Source organism: Ochlerotatus camptorhynchus, unplaced genomic scaffold (assembly GCF_037179485.1).
Source record: "Ochlerotatus camptorhynchus isolate MF236.1 unplaced genomic scaffold, CSIRO-AGI_Acam_v1.1 ptg000240l, whole genome shotgun sequence".
Classification (NCBI taxonomy): domain Eukaryota; kingdom Metazoa; phylum Arthropoda; class Insecta; order Diptera; family Culicidae; genus Ochlerotatus; species Ochlerotatus camptorhynchus.
The window spans coordinates 1,699,597-1,705,596 of NW_027040730.1; the positions used below are offsets into that span (position 1 = coordinate 1,699,597).

The following is a 6,000-nucleotide window of genomic DNA, read 5'->3' on the forward strand; positions in this document are numbered from 1 at the left end:
ATCGGCTCTGTAAAGTTTATTTGACTGAGCCTGTACAAACAAATAAAAAAAAATGTACCAACCTATTCTTTGCCGATGCTAAGAAAACTCAGACACTAATGATAAAATAAAATGTCAGTCAATTTGGAATAAATCTATCAGCTATCATGCTCGCTTACGTATGTAGGCATCCAGCTCGATTGGATCGACTCTTCACAAAGGGTTTGACAAAGGGTTGCCTGTTTTTGTTGAAGAGTGATGAGTTTTGTGGTTTTGACAGATTTCGTTTATCTCTAGAACGATTCGAGGGAAAACGGTAAAATATATTCCAAAGTCACGTCAGCGGCTGATAGCCAAATGGAATTATATGTTCCTTCCGTCTGAGCTGTACATGTAAAAGTATTCCGTGTAAAAGCTACATTTTCATTTTCCATGTTACGCAGCGTTATAAACAGTCCTCATCTGCATTCTGTCGTATTTTTCATTCTGTAGGTGCGCCAACCTATTCGTTCCTCACCACACACATGACATTACTCATCACTTCCTATATTTTCGAAACATTCGCAAAATATGCACATGTGTCCACGCTGCTTTGTAGGACACATACACACTCGCCCACTTGTTGGTCATCATCAACGTAACGCTTAGGCGTTGAAGTATGAAAACTAAAAAAAATAAAATAACCTACGTTTCAAAGCCAATCTTGCCTTGCTAATGAGGAAGGGTCGCCTTTTTACTCTATCGCAACGTGTGTAAAAACGTATTGAGCAATCGGCGCGGGAATATTAAAATTATTTGGGAAATAAAAATAAAATAAAAGGTTGTGTGTATTTAGCCACGGTATTTCTGAGATTTTCCTGTCCTCTTCTTTGCCATTTTCCGCTCAAGCCGTTCATCACGAGTAGAGCAAAATTTGAAGAAAGCGTAGCGTGAAAATGCTGGTGGTATCCTCACACGCTTCAGTTAGTTGACCGTGGCAATAGAAAAATATATAATTAGAATTACCTTCTCATCTTACGATAACAAGTGTTTTCTCGGGTATTCATAACATGATGTTTTTTCGGGTGTTTGTTGCAATCCTATAGTTAAAATAGTGAGGCTAATTATCATCCCAAGTAGCCAGGAGCAAAGTAGCTGCAACAACATTTGAGGACTTCAAGAATGTGACCACCGGGAATGGTGACGTCCAACTGCATATACATGAATCGATGGCATTTAATTAGAAGGATTTAATCGTTGAGATCGAATTTGCGCCAAATTACACCTTTTCACTCGTTGCCGAAACTAAATATAAATGTCCAATAGGAATTGCTGCTGTAGACGCCAACAGTAAACTATCCATCAAAATGGAAAGATCAACTTTCAATCCATTTCGATTCCACTACAAAAACATTATTGCTTTTTTATCTCACAAAACAAATTTAAAATTGATAGAAAAAATAATAACAGTCACATTCCATTTGTTTGTCTCTGCCTTTCAACAACAGTCACATCACATATTTTCCGCATACAGAGCCAAATATCATTCTCTTCATCTCTTTCCTCGGCCAGTTGCACATACCCGAGCTGCTGTATTAAAAATAAACTGATTTTTAATAACTTATTAAAAATCGAGCTATGCATCAACGCCCAGAGTATTTGATTTAGAACTTCATTTATTCTCGTTTGGTTTCACCACTTCACCTTCTTCATTCGGCAATCAAAACCAGCAATCACCAGAGCATGATTATCTGCTCTGTATCGATGCACTGTATTTTTAGCACAACTCCTTCTGAAATATCACGGATAGACTTAAGTTCAAAAGAAAAAAAAATACGTTTCTTGTAACAAAATAGAAAATTAAATCTACTAAATTCAACTTTTCTCTTAAGTCTACTCGTCGACCAGACACTGTCTGTATACGTTCGCACGGCGTCGCGTCTCAATCCCAACTGACTGAAAATGAAATTGGGAAATCGTAACGTAACGGCACGACCAACCAGGCTGCAATTTTAGCAGGAAGGAAGTCTATCTGCTAGACGAACCAAGAGAGGCACTGAGAATCCGAGAGAGAGCAAGTTTGTGCTACGCTTGTAGAAAATCACATTTTCACACAGATGATTTTCGCCACCCGCAAGCAACCGATGAGTCGTCCCTCTAGAACGTGAAAATATACTTTTACAACTGTCACTTCTCGCGCCAACCTGCGACTAACCACCTATCGATGATGCCTATGCCGAAGGTGGTTCAGAGGAAAATAGGGAGCGATTCGTAGCAGAAGAGAGCATCAAGAGAGAAAAGTGTTGCACTGCTAGGATCACGATATGCTTACAGGTAGGTAGAATTTGCTAGTACTAGGACCCGTTGCACATATGTTCGAACAACGTTGTTAGTGACTGGGAGGAATTGAAGCAGCTAAAGTATAAGAATAAAATAGCATAACAGCTGGAAATCATGACGACACACTTAATAATTTTGATGGAAATTTAGGTGCTCTGAGACTGACATATACGAGCGTCAATTTTGACATAACATTGAATCATAACAGACGCAAAATTCAGCTCAATCAAACGTACTTTCGATGAAAGATGGACTCCGTCAGGTGTAAAATTTATTATTTCTAAGTGTGCATGTTTGATTGAGCTATATTTCGCGTCTATTATGACTCAATTTTATATCAAAATTGACGCTGGTATATGTCACTCTCAGAGCACCTAAATTTACGTAAATTTTTCTAAGTGTGTAGTTCATTTATAAATGGTCTAAAACGTTTAGAAATCCTAGCTGCCGTGTTTGAAAGATTTTGACATCTTTGATTTTTCCTACACTAATTAAATGTGATTCAGGACAATTAGCAAAAAGGTGAAAATTGAGCGCAATCACTTAATAAATTCAACGTGTTTCGCATCTATTAACAAATTATGCTTCCTTAGACAAGCCTGTCCGTGGGTCGGCCGTGATTTGGAGTACTAAGAGAAATGGTATAAGGAAACTAGTCGACTCTTTCGTTCTCACGTTTTCTGCACATGCGGCAGGAATACCACTAGAATTAGAAGCGACAATTTCCCGTTGCCTGACCTCTCTCCTTGACATGAGACCAGACGTGGTTTTGGTCTAGGTTTTCCAGTTCCAGTTCTATTATATACACCCAATTTCTCCAATTTTCTTTTTCTGTGGTTAAGTAAGTAAATTTCCGTAGGTACCAAATTTTCCTTTGATTTATTTTTCTGATTTTTTGACACCAGTTGCATCAGGGTTGGTTTTATTTAAACATAGAAAAAATAAGACCACCTAAAAAAAGTTTTAGGTGTACTCAGTTTGTGAACAAAAGCGACGCGTGGGAGGCAGGAAACTGCCGTGTTTACATTTTTAAAGGGGTAAGCCCTGTCAAAATGTTTCCATTCCAATGCATCCTTCAGTTTTATAATGGAGCCAATTAAAAACGAACCTGCTTACATACCAAAATAGTTCTTCAAAAATAGATATTTGTTTAGGGGCTAGCAAGTCAATGAACCTGCAGTCATTGGCAAAGCCAACGGGGGTGCCAAGGCGCACTCCAGAATTATCTAAGCCCCAACCCTCAGGAATTTTAGGTGTTTTTGACCTAAGGTTACGTCTTTCGGCAACATATTGGGGGTGCAATTTCAAAAAACCAAAATCGACCGCGTTACGAAAAATAGACAGGATTTGACCACTTTTAACTCTGTCAATAGCGGACGGATATTAATTCTGAACAAGCCAATCGATTTGAATGTCATCTATGAATCTGCTCAAATAAACACTTTATCAATTTTCAAAAGTCACTATTGAAAATTGCACGAATGTGCAACTGTTGCTATAATAATGAAAATTATCACCGATTGACTGCGAAATGCGCTTTCCTTAAAACAGATTTAAAAATCGAATTAAATCCGGTCTCTTCGAACGGTGTTCAATCAATCACCGTGTGTGGTGAGTGGTGGTGTCCAGTGGTCATCATCAGCAGTGTTTTGAGCGCGTGGCGTTGTAGATTGTTTTCCAGTACACGACGAAATGCTGCCAGCAAGCACGAGCTGCACCCCACGGAGCGGTTCATTCACCGAAGAAGGAGTAAGAAGTTGCACCGCTACTGACCGGATTTCAGTTGCTCGTCGTGAGCCACTGTAGGCCATCTATGTCAAGCGCGTCATCGTTCCAAACAACATACAGCTCGCCAGCCTCTGTGTAAGACACCTTAATAGCTGAGCATTACTCAACCATCACGACAAAACGGTTCTTTTCAGAACCACCATTAATTTGTTAAACAGTATTTTCTAGAGACTTCTCGCGTTAGCTTTCAAATAGACCAATCTATATTTATCGACACTCTCTTTCGTTAATAACTCGGCTGTTATTATCATTAATACGCTTAATACTAGTTTCTGTTAATAGACTGTGTAGAACAATTAGCCCGAAATATGAATGTAGCCAAGTTATCAACGAAAGTCAATGAATAGAATCGATCAATGTAGATTGGTCTATTTGAAAAGTGACGCGAGACTTGTCGGATGTCAGTTGCCATGAGTATAAATCTAAAATTCCATGTATGTTTAAGGCAACATTAGGGGTGCAATTTCGGACATCAAATTTGATGGTCTCATTTTGATCCAAAGATGATGGATTTTAATTCTTAATACACCAATCGATAGGAAATTTTTCTACAAATTTGTTAAAATTAAGACTTTTCAAAATTGCTATTGAAAATTGCACGAATGTGCAGCTGTTGCTATGATAGTTAAAATTATCACCGATTTCATTCATTCAAATTATCCTGCAGCTTAAATCCGGGTATACATTTCATCGAAATGAAAGGAATTTATACATACTAGGTATGTGTAGAAATTTCCCATTTCATGTGCCCGGACTTCAGCTGCTGGAGTGCTAATTCTTGACAATATAGCTAAATGACCAAGGCATGGGTCTTCCCTAAAGAGAATACAAACATGTCCATAAAATCTAGATTCATCATTCAAGATTCCAACAGTTTCAATTAGCTGAAAAACTATTGAATACCGTAATCCGGGGACAAATTAATCACTACATAACTTAAATAGCTTAAATAAATTTGTTCAATAAACTAAATTGAAAAACTAATGGTATTTAAATCAGTAGCTATGAGAGCTCAATCCTCCTGCATGATTTCTTATAATATTGGATGTTTTGTTAATTTGTAGGAAATTTTTTATATCATAAATTTTAAAATATCGATATGAGGTAAATGTGATAAATCCCTCAAATGGCTTTCTAGTGCATTTCTAGTAATTGTTCTTATTAAATGTGGATTTCCTGAATGTGATGCAGATGCTTAAACCCTTGTGTGAAAAGTATTTTCAGCTAAACGCAAAAAAAAGATGTCTTAAATGTACATTGTAGGCAATTTCATTCAAAATCACTGGAAATTTTGCGAAAAACCCTGGATTTCTTGATATTTGAAACATTTTCTCGCAATTTATTAAATAATTCGAATTCATTGACACTTAGTTTAGTAAAAAATGCTACTTGAATGGTATTGACATCAATCGGTGCAGTCCTTTGATCGTTTGTTTGGAGGTTGATATTGTATGCTACTTAACGTCAGCTCTATAAAATTGATATTTATGCAATAAACTTTTTTTTGCTATGAAAAACACATCAAGGCAATCATTGGAGTCTCATTATGATATACTTTTAAGATTTCTCTTGATATCTATCACCGACAATGCTGTACGTGACAATTAATAGTGCAACGCATAATGATCAATTTGCGTCCAAATTACGGTACTTCCTGAACAATATCCAGCCTTGAAAAAACTTAATCAGTTGGAGATCCTCAGAACATTATCAACCTGAAGTTTTAGTAAAATATCCAGAAAACTTTACTAATATCTTCGTCTATATGGATATCTTTTGAATATTTCCTGCAGTCTGAGAAGGATGTCTTAAAGAATATCATGTGACTTATGCAACGTTTCCTGAACATCTACAAAAGTCACTTAAGTTTTAGTAAATTTCCATATTTTTTCAATCCCACTTAATTCTAAGAAG

The 6,000-nt window shown here is 37.0% G+C and overlaps 1 protein-coding gene across 8 annotated transcripts in view; it reads right to left on the minus strand.

Moving 5' to 3' along the window:
- Positions 1 to 1,892, minus strand: part of Stacl (Stac-like) — a 242,013-nt gene extending 240,121 nt beyond the window's left edge. For 3 of the 8 annotated variants that reach the window (XM_065225891.1, XM_065225892.1, XM_065225889.1), the window contains exon 1: positions 1,663 to 1,889. The gene's annotated coding sequence lies outside the window, so the exon portion shown is untranslated. Of the gene's footprint in view, positions 1 to 1,662 lie in introns of all 8 variants that reach the window. The other 5 variants (XM_065225897.1, XM_065225895.1, XM_065225894.1 and 2 more) reach the window with 2 other exon arrangements.
- Between the last annotated feature and the right edge of the window lie 4,108 nt (positions 1,893 to 6,000).